This window comes from Pristiophorus japonicus, chromosome 22, assembly GCF_044704955.1.
Source record: "Pristiophorus japonicus isolate sPriJap1 chromosome 22, sPriJap1.hap1, whole genome shotgun sequence".
Lineage (NCBI taxonomy): Eukaryota > Metazoa > Chordata > Chondrichthyes > Pristiophoridae > Pristiophorus > Pristiophorus japonicus.
The window spans coordinates 30,108,595-30,126,809 of record NC_091998.1 but is presented as its reverse complement, the minus strand read 5'-3'; positions in this window follow the sequence as shown (position 1 = coordinate 30,126,809).

Genomic DNA, 18,215 nt, shown 5'->3' with positions numbered 1-18,215 from the left:
AATAGCAGACATTTAAATATCATATGGATGAACTACAACAATTGTACATCCCTGTCTGGCATAAAAATAAAATGGGGAAGGTGGCTCAACCGTGGCTAGCAAGAGAAATTAGGGATAGTGTTAAATCCAAGGCAGAGGCATATAAAGTGTCCAAAAATAGTAGCAAACCTGAGGACTGGGAGAAATTTAGAATTCAGCAGAGGAGGACAAAGGTTTTAATTAGGAGGGGGAAAATAGAGTATGAGAGGAAGCTTGCAGTGAACATAAAAACTGCCTGCAAAAGCTTCTATAGTTATGTGAAGAGAAAAAGATTAGTGAAGACAAATGTAGGTTCCCTGCAGTCAGAATCAGGTAAATATATAATGGGGAACAAAGAAATGGCAGACCAATTGAACAAATACTTTGGTTCTGTCTTCACTAAGGAAGACACAAATAACCTTCCGGAAATACTAAGGGTCCAAGGGTCTAGTGAGAAGGAGGTACTGAAGGAAATCCTTATTAGTCAAGATATTTGTGTTAGGGAAATTGATGGAACTGAAGGCCGATAAATCCCCAGGGCCTGATAGTCTGCATCCCAGAGTACTTAAGGAAGTGGCCCTAAAAATAGTGGATGCATTGGTGGTCATTTTCCAACATTCTATAGACTCTGGATCAGTTTCTATGGATTGGTGAGTAGCTACTGTAACCCCACTTTTTAAAAAAGGAGGGAGAGAGAAAACAGGGAATTATAGACCGGTTAGCCTGACATCGGTAGTGGGGAAAATGTTGGAATCAATTATTAAAGATGTAATAGTAGCGCATTTAGAAAGCAGTGACAGGATTAGTCCAAGTCAGCATGGATTTATGAAAGGGAAATTATGCTTGACAAATCTCGAATTTTTTGAGGATGTAACTAGTAGAATGGACAAGGGAGAACCAGTGGATGTGATGTATTTGGACTTTCAAAAGGCTTTTGACAAGGTTCCACACAAGAGATTGGTGTGCAAAATTAAAGCACATGGTATTGGTGGTAATGTATTGATGTGGATAGAGAACTGGTTGGCAGACAGGAAGCAAAGAGTAGGAGTAAATGGGTACTTTTCAGAATGGCAGGCAGTAAATAGTGGGGCCCCAGCTGTTTACATTGTACATTAATGATTTAGACGGGGGGATTAAATGTAGTATCTCCAAATTTGCGGATGACACTAAGTTGAGTGGCAGTGTGAGCTGCGAGGAGGACGCTATGAGGCTGCAGAGTGACTTGGATAGGTTAGGTGAGTGGGCAAATGCGTGGCAGATGAAGTATGATGTGGATAAATGTGAGGTTATCCACTTTGGTGGTAAAAACAGAGAGACAGACTATTATCTGAATGGTGATAGATTAGGAAAAGGGGAGGTGCAACGAGACCTGGGTATCATGGTACATCAGTCATTGAAGGTTGGCATGCAGGTACAGCAAGCGGTTAAGAAAGTAAATGGCATGTTGGCCTTCATAGCGAGGGGATTTGAGTACGGGGCAGGGAGGTGTTACTACAGTTGTACAGGGCATTGGTGAGGCCACACCTGGAGTATTGTGTACAGTTTTGGTCTCCTAACTTGAGGAAGGACATTCTTGCTATTGAGGTAGTGCAGCAAAGGTTCACCAGACTGATTCCTGGGATGGCGGGACTGACCTATCAAGAAAGACTGGATCAATTGGACTTGTATTCACTGGAGTTCAGACGAATGAGAGGGGATCTCATAGAAAGGTTTAAAATTCTTACAGGTTTAGACAGGGTCGATGCAGGAAGAATGTTCCCAATGTTGGGGAAGTGCAGAACCAGGGGTCACAGCCTAAGGATAAGGGGTAAGCCATTTAGGACCGAGATGAGAAGCAACTTCTTCACCCAGAGAGTGGTGAACCTGTGGAATTCTCTACCACAGAAAGTTGTTGAGGCCAATTCACTAAATATATTCAAGAAGGAGTTGGATGTAGTCCTTACTACTCGGGGGATCAAGGGGTATGGCGAGAAAGCAGGAATGGGGTACTGAAGTTGCATGTTCAGCCATGAGCTCGTTGAATGGTGGTGCAGGCTCGTGGGGCCGAATGGCCTACTCCTGCACCTATTTTCTATGTTTCTATGTTTCCTGGCAGGCGTTCTTACAGCCTGAATAAAGTGGTGAGTACATCGCGGATCTCCGGTGGAAACACCCAGAGAGCAAGGTAAGTTTTTTTCCTTATTTATTTCTGCATGTTTTCCTTTAGTTGTAACAGTGGGGAAGTCTGTGTGTGTGGGGGTCAGAGAAGTTTTAGGTTTTTCTCCTTCCCGTTTTTCACCTAACATGCCAGCAGCCTCCCGATGCGGAATTCAGTCGGCCTCCTGAGCTCCCGCCCAAGGGTGAGTGTGCAACGCCACCTTTAGCACTGCTCTCTCATCTTTGGGCGGCGAAACTAAATTTGGCCGTTTGAGACTGCACCTAACGCCCGGTGGTAAAATCAGCACTCAGGCGGTGACACCGTCCCAAAAACGACCGTAACCAATTTCTAGCCCTATGTACTTGTGTAACATAAACCCAGTAACACTTTGTGATGCAAATATGTCACCAATCTAATACATAGTGATCTATTTATCATCTATCTATATATTGAGGCGAATAGTATAGATGTATATAAGAGGCAGCTAGATAAACATATGAGGGAGAAGGGAATAGATAGATTTAGATAAGGATCTAGGAAGCTCAAGCGGATTCTAAACACCGGCATGAACTAGTTGGGCTAAATGGCCAGTTTCTGTGCTGCATACTCTATGTAATCTTTATAACTATCTATCGTCGATCTATCTATCATCTATTTCTCAATCTATCATCTATTTCTCTATTTATCTATCTTTCTATCATCAATCATCTATTTCTCTATCATCTATTTCTCTATTTATCTATCTTTCTATCATCTATCATCTATTTCCCTATCTATCTATGATCTATTTCTCTATTTATCTATCTATCTATTTATCCCTTTCTTACATTACAACAGTGACTACACGTCAAAAGTACTTCATTGGCTGTAAAGCGCTATGGGGCATCCTGAGGTTGTGAAAGTGACTATATAAATGATTCTTTCTTTTCTTTACAATGGGTTTTGTTGAGCTGTGCAAGCACTTTTAGCTATGATCAGTCCATAAAACAGAGCAACAGGTAAAGGCCATTAGACCGTTAACTGAAAGAACGAGGAGTAGGCCATTCAACCCCTCGGATTCCACTGCATACCTAGAATCATAGAATCTGACGGGACAGAAGGAGGCCGTTGGGCTCATCTTGCCTGTGCCGGCTCTGGAGCGAGGAGAGACTGGGAAGAGCAGAGGAGAAGAAAAAGATGAAAGAATTACAAGTGAGGGTGGCAGCCTTGTCCTTCAGCACTCACGAGGAGGAATCCCGTAGTGACGATGACAAGGGTGATCAAGTCCTCCCAACAGCGCCCCCACAGTTAAAAAAAAACACTGAAGGTGGAGGTTCCCGCTGCCAAGTATTGAGGAAATGATACTTCTAACACCAGTAGTAATGCAGGGAGTGTCGCCGATTAACCCGGTCTAAAGTAGGTGGCAGCACGGGGGCCCCCCTTAGTTACCAAACACCTGCACTCAGGAGGGAAGATAAAGAGGGAAAGTCAGGTTGTAGCCAGTCACATGATGTTCACAAGACTCAATAAAGCCCCAGTCAATTGGGTCTAGGTCATCCACAGTGAGGTATGCAGTTGTGAGCCTAGTTGATAAACTGGTAATGTGTCGTGTGATTGTTAAACATTTGTGAATAAATCAACTAGTATTTAATATTAAAAAAAGAGGGAGTCAAGTAGTATATGAATGCAAAAATAAAGAAGTAGGGGTCTGACCCTTTCAGAATTGTGCCAACTTAATGGGCAATTGCCCATATATGGGAATAGCAGACCTAGCTCAGTTATTAAATACAGTTTGCTTGCTGCAACAGGCACAAGCCTTGACAATAAATACTTTTCTACTGCTGCATGCTGCCTTAGCTCCAGGTGTGACATTACCTGATAGGTTTTTGGGGGTAAACGGCAGCTAATAAAAAAACCCTGGGTTGAATACTTGATGTGTAACAAAAAGGCTCGAACCCTGCGATCAAAATGCTGGGGAAAAAGCGGCATTTTTTTTTGAATATCCATCACCTCCCCTTTAACTATCGTCTCGCTAGTGGCCTCCCACCTGTTTCATGTTCCCTGAAGCTGTCGCAGGCATCGCCCGGTGCAGCTTTAGGGGGCGCTCGCCAATTTAGGGATTGGGGCGATAGCGGGCACTCTGCTTCCATGCCGGGATGTTGGCACAGCAGCCCCACTCCCCAGTGGTCCATGCTGTTGTGTATCTATAAAGCATGTACTCCCATGTTCCGCCATCAGGGAACGCATCCCCTGAAGTCCCAAGGGATCCCAGCATCCCTTGGGAGCACTGTATATAAGCCGGCCCCTAAGGCCTGTTTCTCACTCTGGAGTGTCTTAATAAAGACTGAGGTCACTGTTACTTGAACCTCCCTGTGTGCAGTCTCATCTGTGTTAGGAACACAATAACTGACGACGAGTATACGAATCCAACGCAAAGATGCAGCAAACTGTGGGCATCCTGGAGAAGTTCTCGGAGGGTGAGGACTGGGAAGCCTATGTCGAATGGCTAGACCAGTACTTTGAGCTGGACGGAGAAGGAAGCTGCAAAAAGGAGAGCGGCCTGCCTCACGGTCTGCGGGGCACCGACCTACAGCCTCATGAAGAATCTTCTGGCTCCGGTGAAACCCACAGATAAGTCGTATGAGGAGCTGTGTACACTGGTTCGGGAGCATCTTAACCCGAGGGAGAGCATGCTGATGGCAAGGTATCGGTTCTACACGTGCCAGCGATCTGAAGGTCAGGAAGTGGCGAGCTACGTCGCCGAGCTAAAGCGACTTGCAGGACAATGTGAGTTTGATGGCTACCTGGAGCAGATGCTCAGAGACTTTTTTGTACTGGGCATTGGCCATGAGACCACCCTACGAAAACTTTTGACTGTAGAGACACCGACCTTCAGTAAGGCCATTGCAATAGCACAGGTGTTTATGTCCACCAGTGATAACACCAAACAAATCTCTTATCACACAAGTGCTAGCAATGTTCGTAAATTAACTGGAACTGTGTTTGCGAGCAGAAATGTACAGGGCAGAAACCACGAGTCTGCAACTGCCAGGAGGCCTCAGATGACTCAGAGTCCACAAGAAAGGATGAATGCAAGGCAATTCACACCTTGTTGGCGATGTGGACGCTTCCATTCAGCCTATTCATGCCGCTTCAAAGGGTATGTTTGCAAGTGCGGTGGAACAATGGGGCACCGCCAACAAGCTTGCAGATGAGCTGCAAGCTCTGCAAATCCTGCTAACCACCACCTGGCAAGAGGAAGATCGGTTCATGGTACATCAAAGCAATTTTGAGCCTCAGAGAGAGGAGGCAGATGCTGAAATACACGGGGTGCACACATTTTCGATGAAATGTCCACCTATAATGCTAAATGTAAAATTGAATGGCTTACCCGTAGCCATGGAACTGGACACTGGCGCTAGCCAATCCATCATGAGTAAAAAGATGTTTGAGAGACTGTGGTGCAACAAGGCACTCAGACCAGCCCTGAGCCCCATCCACACAAAACTGAGAACGTACACCAAAGAGCTCATCATTGTCCTGGGCAGCACCATGGTCAGGTCACCTACAAGGGCACGGTGCACGAATTGCCACTCTGGATTGTCCCGAGCGATGGCCCCACACTGCTTGGAAGGAGCTGGCTGGGCAAAATCTGCTGGAACTGGGATAACATCCAAGCGCTATCACGTGTCGATGAGGCCTCATGTATCCAGGTTCTTAACAAATTTCCTTTCCTTTCTGAGCCAGGCATTGGAAGCTTTTCCGGGGTGAAGGTGCGGATCCACTTGGTCCCAGAGGCACGACCCATTCACCACAAGGCGCGAGCGGTACCTCACATGATGAGGGAGACTGGAAATCGAGTTGGAGAGGCTGCAACGCGAGGACATCATCTCCCCAGTAGAATTCAGCGAGTGGGCCAGCCCGATTGTTCCAGTACTCAAAAGTGATGGCAGGGTCAGGATTTGCGGCGATTATAAAGTAACTATTAATCGTTTCTCGCTACAGGACCAATACCCGCTACCTAAAGCAGACGACCTATTTGTGACGCTGGCAGGAGGCAAGACGTTCACCAAGTTCAACCTGACTTCGGCCTACATGACGCAGGAGCTGGAGGAGTCTTTGAAGGGCCTCACCTGCATCAATACGCACAAGGGACTGTTCATCTACAACAGATGCCCGTTTGGAACTCGGTCAGCTGCAGCGGTCTTCCAGAGAAACATGGAGAGCCTACTCAAGTCGGTACCACGCACGGTGGTTTTTCAGGACGACACATTGGTCACGGGTCGGGACACCGTCGAGCACCTTCAAAACCTGGAGGAGGTCCTCCAGCGACTGGATCGCGTAGGGCTGCGGCTGAAGAGGTCGAAATGCGTCTTCATGGCAACAGAAGTGGAGCTTTTGGGGAGAAAGAGCGCGGCGGACGGCATTCGGCCCACAGACGCCAAGACAGAGGCTATCAGGAATGCGTCCAGGCCACAGAACGTCACGGAGCTGCGGTCATTCCTGGTACTCCTGAACTATTTTGGTAACTTCCTACCGGGGTTAAGCACCCTCTTAGAGCCCCTACATGTGTTATTGAGTAAAGGTGAGAACTGGGTATGGGGAAAAAAACCAAGTAATTGCTTTTGAGAAAGCCAGAAACATTTTATGCTCCAACAAGTTGCTTGTATTATATAACCCGTGTAAAAAACTTGTGCTAGCATGTGATGCGTCGTCGTACGGAGTCGGGTGTGTATTACAACAAGCTAACGTTGTGGGGAAGTTGCAACCTGTCGCCTATGCCTCCAGGAGCTTGTCTAAGGCCGAGACAGCCTACAGCATGATTGAGAAAGAGGCATTAGCGTGTGTGTTCGGGTAAAGAAAATGCATCAGTACCTGTTTGGCCTCAAATTTGATCAGGAAACCGATCACAAGCCCCTCATATCCCAGTTCGCTGAAAACAAGGGGATAAATACTAATGCCTCAGCCTGCATACAAAGGTGGGCACTCACTCTATCAGCGTATAACTATACCATCCGCCATAGGCCAGGCACCGAGAACTGTGCGGATGCTCTCAGTCGGCTACCACTGCCCACAACGGGGGTGGAAATGGCGCAGTCTGCAAACTTGTTGATGGTGGCGCAGCCCGCAGACTTGTTGATGGTCATGGAAGCATTTGAAAATGATAAATCACCTGTCACGGCCCGCCAGATTAGGACTTGGACCAGCCAAGATTCTCTGCTGTCCCTAGTAAAAAAAACTGTGTACTGCATGGGAGCTGGGCCAGCATCCCCATTGAAATGCAAGAGCTAACCAAGCCGTTCCAGCGGCGAAAGGACGAGCTGTTCATTCAGGCAGATTGCCTGTTGTGCGGTAACCACATAGTGCTACCCAAAAAGAGCAGGGAGACGTTCATCTCGGATCTCCGCAGCACACACCCGGGTATAGTATTGATGAAAGCGATAGCCAGATCCCACGTGTGGTGGCCCAGTATCGACTCTGACTTAGAGTCCTGTGTACGGCAATGCAGCGTGTGTGCTCAGTTGAGCAACGCTCCCAGAGAGGCACCACTAAGTTTGTGGTCCTGGCCGAGGATTCATGTCGATTATGCGGGCCCGTTTCTCGGTAAAATGTTCCTGGTGGTGGTGGATGCTGTTTCAAAATGGATTGAATGTGAAATAATGTCGGGAAGCACCGCCACCGTCGCCATTGAAAGCCTGAGGGCCATGTTTGCCACCCACGGCCTGCCTGACATACTGGTCAGTGACAACGGGCCATGTTTCACCAGTGCCAAATTTAAAGAATTCATGACCCGCAATGGGATCAAACATGTCACCTCGGCCGCATTTAAACCAGCCTCCAATGGGCAGGCAGAGCGGGCAGTACAAACAATCAAATAGAGCCTTAAACAAGTCACAGGAAGCTCACTCCAAACCCGCCTGTCCCGAGTACTGCTCAGCTACCGCACGAGACCCCACTCGCTCACAGGGGTGCTCCCGGCTGAGCCACTCATGAAAAGGACACTTAAAACCAGACTCTCACTGGTTCACCCCAACCTGCATGATCAGGTAGAGAGCAGGCGGCAGCAACAAAATGTAAAAGATGGTCGCGCCACTGTGTCACGGGAAATTGATCTGAATGACCCTGTGTATGTGCTAAACTATGGACATGGTCCCAAGTGGATCGCGGGCATGGTGATAGCTAAAGAAGGGAGTAGGGTGATTGTAGTCAAACTAGACAATGGACAAATTTGCAGAAAGCACCTGGACCAAACGAGGCTGCGGTTCACAGACTGCCCTGAACAACCCACAGCAGACACCACCTTTTGCGAGCCCACAACACACACCCAAAGGATCAACGACACCACCCCGGACCGGGAAATCGAACCCATCATGCCCAACAGCCCAGGAAGGTCAGGCTCACCCAGCAGGCCTGCAGGGCCAACAACACGCCAGCCCAGCGAGGGCACAGCCAACACACCAGAACAGACATTTGTACCTAGGCGGTCCATCAGGGAAAGAAAGGCTCCCGACCGCCTCACCGTGTAAATAGTTTTCACTTTGACTTTAGGCGGGGAGTGATGTTGTGTCTCTGTAAAGCATGCACTCCCATGTTCCGCCACCAGAGAGCACATCCCCTGATATCCCAAGGGATCCCAGCATCCCTTGGGAGCACTGTATATAAGCCGGCCCCTAAGGCCTATTCCTCACTCTGGATTGCCTTAATAAAGACTGAGGTCACTGTTACTTTAACCTCCCTGTGTGCAGTCTCATCTGTGTTCGGAACACAATACATGCAGGCCCGTTTCAGCCCTGCAGAATTGACCTGAGTGAAGAGCTCCTCCTATGCGGCAGTGCTACGTGGGCCAGTGCACAGCGCTGCGCCCCGCTCCCTGCCACCCACTTCCATTCGGGGGCGGTAATCCCAATTTAGCGAACCGGTCGGAACTTCCGCACCCGGTGCAAAATGTCCTGCCTCCTGGATGTTATGGCCTGAAACGGAGCGCAAGGGAATTTCACCCCCCAAGTATCTTCAGCAGTTTTGGAAGGAAAAATAGGGGAGACTGATCACCTCCAATAGGGACCAAACCCAGAGGGGAAAGGGCCAGAGATAAGCAATGAGTGCTGTTTTCTAGCAGCCCAGATATGGACTGATATCAAGCGGTGACAGAGAGTTAAGGGTGACAGCCTCCAGCAATGCTGAGAGGGCCAGAATTAAGGAATCGTTAGAAATTATATTTCTCATATTTCCATGAAAGTGTGAATATAATTGATTGGGTATGTTCATTTTAATTTAAGATTGTGCACCCAGAATTGGGGAAAAAAAACCTTTGAACTTGTTTTAAATGAAAAATGCTGGTGTGGATTTATTTTGACTAACATTTACTCGTACAACAAAGAAAAACAAAAGGGTTTGTTTTTACAAAAGATAAGTTTCAGCCTCGAAGTTACGGCTGTCGTGGTTTCTGGTAGAAAATGAATGTTGGTGTCACTGCCTACAATAAGGACACTGCATTTGATGCATAAAATCACCTGAAAGCCCAAGAATGGCTTGTATCAGATGTTACGTGTGGCATGATGTTGGGATGCCGGATGTGTGTGTGCAAATGTAAAGGTTACATGTGAAGTAAGTAATGAAAGACTGGCATTTATATAGCGCCTTTCATGGCCACCAGATATCCCAAACGCTTTACAGCCAATTAAATACTTTTTGGAGTGTATTCACTGTTGTAATGCAGGCAACACAGCAGCCAATTTCTGCACAGCAAGCTCCCACAAACAGCAATGTGATAATGACCAGATTTTAACAATGCTGATTGAGGGATAAATATTGGACAAGACATCGGCGCGAACTCCTCTGCTCATCGTTGAAATAGTGCCATGGGATCCTTTACATTCACCTGAGAGTGTTTAATGAAATACGGCACCTCCGACAGTGCAGTACTGTACTGGAATGTCAGCCTAGATTTTTGCGCTCAAGTCTCTGGAGTGGGACTTGAACCCACAACCTTCCGACTCAGAGGCAAGGGTGCTGCCCACTGAGCCATGCTAACCAGCATGCCAGAGTGCATGTGAATTTGCACTGAAGAACGGGTCTCCGACATGCTCAGTTATCAACAACAACACAACATGAGTGTGGCTCAAGAGACACTGCCAAGGCACCGACACATACTCCACAGGGAAACTGACTTTGAAATAATCAGGAAACAGTTAAACACACTGCTAACTGTCAGAGGGATTCAAATTAAAAGTAAAGAGAATGCTGTTCAAGATTGGATCCTCACGGCTCGAATGGTCGTCCGTTTCAAGGCTTCCACTAACTGCTGAACGAAGAAAGCATGTAGGGAGGCTAAAAACAAAAGAACGGGAGGCCAAGACCTGTCTCTGCCTGGACAAGAAGGCCATACCTTTCAGGTTCCATAACAAAACATGGATCCAAGTAAGAAGCGGCCTCCATGACGAAGCAAAGGACCTCAAAAAGGTACAGTTTGGTTACCCAATCCCAGCTATATCATTGAGTCTCGAATCAGTGGTAAACTGGGGTATAATCTCTCAAAGCCTAATTTCAGTGGTATTGGGGAAGGAACCCCCAAGGTGGGCTCCCTGGGAATATTAGGATTCCTGCATGCAGGAGACCAGGAAGACTCTCCTGAACCAGGCAGGTTGGGACATACCCTGACCCCAAACACTAAACTGGTCACGGAATTAATAGTTAAAGAAGTTAGTATCACACTGGGACAAAAAGTCATTCAAGAACTTTGTAAAAGACTTCAATGCAAACTTAAAAGTAATGGCAGCAGGTTATTTTAAAAGTAAGAAATGTCTTATATTGATAAATAATATTAACTATTGGTTTACCAAGTACAAATGCAGATGGTGATCATCATAACTCTAAAACGTATGTGGGACCAAAAACAAGACATCCCACCTCACAAAATTAACTCTACCTGTCTGACCCAGCAAAAGAACCCAAATGTTAAAGGACTAGGAGTTAATGTATGTATGTAAGAGAGTAATGTAAACTTGTGTGCGTAAGAATCGGTTTAAGGACATTGCATTGACCAGAGACAATCATATAAGGCAAGGTCACTTCCAGTTTGATAAGGAGAAACAGTGTATATACAAAAGGTTTTATGTTATGTTTTAGGAGAGAGAAACTTACAAGGTTGAGCGTTCAAAACTGCTGACAAACTCTGCTTGTAAATTGCGTTTTGCTCTGAAGAAATTATACTCCGTTTTTAGATCGTTTTTCAAGTTAAGGTAGAAAAAAATTAAGTGATTATAGCCATGAGACCGAGTTTATTCCTAATCGAATGAACAACAGAAAGTTGTTTAAAACAACATGGAGACTTCCTAAAAGTAGGACGGGGAGCAGCTGATTACAGACTTTCTTGGAATTGGGGAACATTCTTACTGAAGTTTGCATTGTGTTACGGCCAGGGCAAAACTGAAATCAAAAATGTAATATTTTCGTATCAATAAAAACCTTTGAAATAAAGTCTTGCCTTTGGGGAGTCAGACTAAGAAACTTTACTTGAACAATGGAGCACTCGCTCCACTCCACTGATCACCTGTGATGTTTGATATGCATTGTCCATCAATTAATAACCTCGAGACATGTTTTTATTCATTCATAGGATGTGGGCATCGTGGGCAAGGCCAGCATTTATTGCCCATCCATAATCACCCTTGAGAAGGTGGTGCTGAGCTGCCTTCTTGAACCGCTGCAGTCCGTGTGGTGAAGGTGCTCCCACAGTGCTGTTAGGGAGGGAGTTCCAGGATTTTGACCCAGCAACGATGAAAGAACAGCGATATATTTACAAGTCAGGATAGTGTGTGACTTTGAGGGGAACGTGGAGGTGGTGGTGTTCCCATGCACCTGCTGCCCTTATCCTTTTTGGTGGTAGCGATCGCGGGTTTGCGAGGTGCTGTCGAAGAAGTCTTGGCGAGTTGATGTAGTGCATCTTGTAGATGGTCCACATGCAGACACGGTACGCCAATGGTGGAGCGACTGAATATTTAATGTGGTGTTGGGGGGCCAATCATGCGGGCTGCTTTGTCCTAGATAGTGGAGCTGAACTTATCCAGGCAAGTGGAGAGTATTCCATCACACTCCTGACTTGTGCCTTGTAGATGGTGGGAAGGTTTTGGGAAGTCAGGCAGTGAGTCACTCACCGCAGCCCAGCCTCTGATCCCCAGGATGTTGATGGTGGGGGATTTGGTGATGATAATGCTATGAATGTCTTGGGGAGGTGGTAGACGTTCTCTTTCTGGAGATGATCATTGCCTGGCACTTGAGTGGCTCAAATGTTACTTGCCATTTATAAGCCTAAGCCTGAATGTTGTCCAGTTCTTGCTGAATGCGGGCATGAACTGTTTAATTAACGGAAGAGTTGTGAATGGAACTGAACACCGTGCAATCATCGGTGAATATTCCCACTTCTGACCTTGTGATGGAGGGAAGGTCATTGATGAAACAGCTGAAGATGGTTGGGCCTAGGATACTGCCCTGAGAAACTCCTGCAGTGATGTCCTGGGGCTGAGATAATTGGCCTCCAACAACCACAACCATCTTCCTTTGTGCTGGGTATGATTCCAGCCAGTGGAGAGTTTTCCCTTTTGATTTCCATTGACTTCAATAATAATTGTATTAGTTGAGCGTCTTTGGTAACTGTTTATTCAGATGCATACATCGGTTTCTAAACATCTGTTGTGATTGACATTTTTTTTCCATTATACTTCATGCAGAGCCAAACTAGAAGGTGACAGCCTTGGCTCAGTGGCAATACTCTTGCCTTGCATTTTAAAATTCTCGTGTTCAAATCCCTCCACGGTCTCGTCCCTCTCTATCTCTGTAACCTCCTACAACCCTCCAAGATCTCTGCGCTCCTCCAACTCTGACCTCTTGCGCATCCCAATTTTCATCACTCCACCATTGGTGGCTGTGTCTTCTGTAATGTATTTGCTTCATGGGTTCTTTGCTTAAGAATTCATAGCAACGCATTGCTATTAAGAACTAGTTGGTTTATTAACAAAGTTTTAACAATGACATTACACATTACCAGTTCATCCACTAGGCTCACAACTGCATGCCTCATCGTGGATGACCAAGACCCAACTGATGATGCAAAGCTAGGTGGGAATGTAAGTTGTGAGGAGGATGCAAAGAGACTTCAAGAGGATATAGACAGGCTAAGTGAGTGGGCAAGAACATGGCAAATGGAATATAATGTGGAGAAATGTGAAGTTATTCACTTTGCTTTTCTATTTTTCCAACCAGAGTATTTTTTAAATGATGGGAGATTGGGAAATGTTGGTTTTCAGAGGGACCCGGGTGTCCTTGTACATGAATCACTGAAAGCTGACATGCAGGTACAGCAAGCAATTAAGAAAGCAAATGATATGTTGGCCTTTATTACAAGAGAATTTGAGTATAAGAGTAAAGACGTCTTACTGCAATTACATAGGGTCCTGGTGAGACTGCACCTGGAGTATTGTGTACAGTTTTGGTCTCCTTACCTAAGGAAGGATATACTTGTCATAGAGGGAGTTCACCAGACTGATTCCTGGGATGGGGAGATTATCCTATGAGGAGAGATTGAGTAGACTAGGCCTATATTCTCTAGTGTTTAGACGAATGAGAGGTGATCTTATTGAAACATACAGAATTCATACAGGGCTTGACAGGGTAGATGCAGGGAGGATGTTTCCACTGGCTGAGAAGTCCAGAACCAGAGGTCACAGTCTCAGAATAAAGGGTCGGCCATTTAGAACTGAGATGAGGAGAAACCTCTTCACTCAGAGGGTGGTGAATCTTTGGAATTCTCTACCCCAGAGAGCTGTGGAAGTTCAGTCTTTGCGTAAGATCGATAGATTTTTGGATATTAAGGAAATCAAGGGATATGGGGATCGGGCAGGAAAGTAAGGTTGAGATAGAAGATCAGCCATGATATCATTGAATGGCAGAGCAGGCTTGAGGGGCCGAATTGCCTACTCCTACTCCTAATTCTTATGTTCTTATGACCGGGGTTTTATTGGGTCTTGTGAACATCACGCGACTGGCTAAGCCACTCATAATGCAACAGGTGTTTACACTACACCATATCGTGGTCAGGACCAGATATCCTGGCTGCTGGTTCACTTGTACAGCCCTGTTGCCCGAGACATGCTCTGGAATCTATACCCCTAGCCCACAGCAGGCTGATCATTACAGACTGCTGATTAAATCTAGACCCCTCCTGGTCTCCATCACCCAGTTTGATACTGGGCCTCACATTAACCAATGAAGTCACTGAAGGAGCTCACATGGTCATTTCAAAATGCCTTTAACGCGAGTCACGGCTGGACTGGTGCAATCAGTCACGATTTTTATTTTTTGTGGTTCCAGAATTTTAAAACAATTTTAAAAAAATTACTTAGCCCCTATCCCCCAAAGCCTAAATCTGCAGGAAGGTAGAGAAGGTTTGATCACTGTCAGAGACTGGGGAATAATAAAACTTATCCTACTTCTGGCTCTCACTGTTAGGCCGGAACCTTACCAGCCCAGTGAGTGTGAGTTTGGAGGCGGGCCCGCTGTCAAAATGGTCGTGATTGACATCGGCACGCTCTGAACCTGCCTCCTTGTGAATTTCCCAACTGCCAGCTCTGGCTACGGTTTGCAGACTAGCGCTAAGCGGCCTGTCAGGCAATTGTGATCATTCAGAAGTTGCTTAAAGCTATTTCAGCAGCACTTTACTAGGTCCTCGTGATTGTTCCAAGTTTTTTACGATGTTTCCGTCCCTCTGGGATCACGTCAAGTAAGTGTGTCGACTTCTCAACAACTCTCGATTGTTGTGAATAGTTGACAGCTGCAAAAGTGGTATAAAAGCTACCATTTCACAGCTCTTCAATTTCCAGTCTTAGAAGCTGGAGCCTTCAGGATTGGGAATACACTTTTCAGATTTATGGAGGTTTGAAGTGTTTGCAGTGAACTCTCTATCCAGTGTCACCTCCTTGGAACAACCTCTCTCAGCAGTGACAGATCGTATCTGTCACCTCGACTTCAGCTGCCATCTATTCTATCTGCATCGGTGTCCTTGAAAAAAATCTCAACTTGCTCCTCAGAATTCGACCACAATCATCCCCAATACCAACATCACCAACAGCAGCACCACCAGGCACACCAGCAGCACCACCAGGCACACCAGCAGCACCACCAGGCACACCAGCAGCACCACCAGGCACACCAGCAGCACCACCAGGCACAACAGCAGCACCACCAGGCACACCAGCAGCACCACCAGGCACAACAGCAGCACCACCAGGCACACCAGCAGCACCACCAACCGTCTCCACAATCACCTGATGCTGCACAGGACACAGGGCTTCAGCACCCGACCACATTGCTGCCAGGGAAACCAGGGATGGTCTCACCATGGCCAGATTTACTTCGCTTGACACTGCCACATGATGCTCACCTTCCCACACCAGTATCATAAAGCATCGCTGCAATGCCCAAGTCATTCCTGTCATGCCCATCACCATTGGTGGATACCGTTATGTCTCACCATTCACTACAGCTCACTAAGCCACTTCCAAAGGTGCACACAGATCTGTCCAAGAAGGCAAAGTGTTGAAAATAAAGATTTCAATGTTTGACAACAGATTAGCAGAAACTTTACACGAACATTGGCGATAACATTCAAGTGCCTACACTTGTGTGTTGTTAATTGATATGATTGTTCAAGGATGAGGGAGAGTGTGAGGGGTGGCTAGTGAGATGGGGATGTGATAATGCAGACAGAGAGGGACGGGCGGAGGTGCAAGGTAAGTTGGTGAGAGTAAGGATGTGCAGGAGTAGGTTGGGGAAGACAGAGTGATGGAAATGTGATGAGTGGCACAGCAGGATGAGGTTGAGTGTGGCTTTGCAGTAACGTTTTGTGATCTACTGAGATCATTTGTGCCACTGCAGCCAGGTCCTCCTGACCACATTGTGCCTTCCTGTGCAATGTGCAACTAGGCTGCGTTGGTCTCCTGTGGAGGTCTCTTCCGCCCAGTGGAAGGGAAGAGAACCTCCCTGCGTGTTGTGACTCTCTCCATAAGCATTTGGAGGGAGTCATGGGAGAGCCTGGGTGCAGCCGTGACCTTTCTGCAGTGCTTGTCAATGCTGCAGAACACTGACAGCACAACTGTCAAATCGTGGGCATGGCCCCTTCAAGGAAACTGGCTGACGTCATCAAATGATGTGATCAGACCTGTTTCCGTTTAATTGGCCCGGAACCTCGCAGGGCGGGCCTAACAAGCCCCAGCCACGTAAAATCACTGGGACAGAACGTACTGCAACCAGGCGCGAGGTTCCAGCTCCCACCCGAGGTCGCGACCCAGTGTGAAAAATCCTGGCCTTAGTGTTAAAACACTCGCAGGTCCAACATGACATGGATCACACACAAACTAAGGTTCTCGTGGTAACTTGGCTATTATGCCTGAATCGAATCCCAGAGAAGCGCCCCTCACTGCATCAGCATGGCACTTCCTTTCACATGCGAGTCAGCAAGGTGCTCTCTAAGCTAGATTGCCAGCTTGGTGTCCTATAGTGCCAAATGGTGGCTACGCTTGTATTGCAGCCCAATGGGGAAAAGGCCACTCAAGCTCATTTCACTTAGCATCCTCACTGACAAAAGATAGAAAAGAAAACTCACGCACCATCTACCTGGCTTGGAAACACACCCAGGTGCCAGGGTTGCAACACCCTTACTTGCCCGGTGGGGCTTCAGACTGAAGGTGCTCTCCAGAAGGTGCTTCGGGAGCTTGTGGTGGCCTCCTGCACCTAGTTCCCTGCTAGCAAAGCTTACAGTGACCACCATGGTGGAAGTTACAGAGCAGTTCCCCCTTTGTGGGAAGGAACCAGTAGAGAGAGGACTTTGAAAGTGAGGTACTTTGTGTGTCTCACATTTTACTTTATGCTGATCGAGTTCCTTAGTTTCAAGATTCTCATTGTTGTGTTCAAATCCCTCCATGGCCTCGCCCCTCCCTCTCTCCGTAACCTCCTCCAGCCCTGCAACTCCCGGAGAGCTCTGTGCTCTTCCAATTCTGGCTACTTCTGGATTCCCTTCACCCAAACATTGGCGGCTGTGCCTTCCGCTGCCTGGGCCCTAAGCTCTGGAATGCCCTCCTTAAACCTCGGCAAATTTCTATCCTCCTTTAAGTTACTGCTTGAAACCTACCTCTTTGACCAAGCTTTGGTCATCTGGCCGACTATCTCAAATGAGGCCTGCTGTCAATTTTGTGTCAGATAGCGCACCTGTGATGATGAGGCGCGAGTCCGGGGTCGGAGGCCTATAAAAGGCCCAGCGGCAGCGAGAGGCGGTGGCAGTTGGTGAGGCGCGAGTCCGGGGTCGGAGGCCTATAAAAAGTGTACTTGTGCAGCTACAGGGAGAAGGCAAAAAAGAAGTAAAAAGAAACAGAAAGGTGACGTCACAGCCAAGGGGATAAGTGATTGGCTGGTGATTGGTGAGTAGTTTTTCTTTCTTCTCTTCTATAACAGTGAGTAAACTTTAGCATTGTTGTTGCCTATCTAAGGGTTAAGTCATGACAGGACAGCACGGTCACGTGTTATGCTCCTCCTGTACCATGTTGGAACTCAGGGACGACTCCAGTGTTCCTGACGACTACGTGTGCGGGAAGTGTATCCGCCTCCAGCTCCTGACGGACCGCGTTGCGGAGTTGGAGCTGAGGGTGGATTCACTCTGGAGCATCCACGATGCTGAGAATGATGTGAGTACCACGTGTAGCGAGTTGGTCTTACCACAGGTGAAGGGTCCGCAGCCAGATAGGGAATGGAAGACCAGCAGGAAGAACAGTGCAAGGAAGGTAGTGCAGGGGTCCCCTGTGGTCATCCCCCTGCAAAACAGATACACTACTTTGAGTACTGTTGACGGGGATGACTCATCAGGGGAGGGCAGCAGCAACCAAGTTCATGGCACCGTGGCTGGCTCTGTTGAACAGGAGGGGAGGAAAAAGAGTGGGAGAGCGATAGTGATAGGGGATTCAATTGTAAGGGGAATAGATAGGCGTTTCTGCGGCCGCAACCGAGACTCCAGGATGGTATGTTGCCTCCCTGGTGC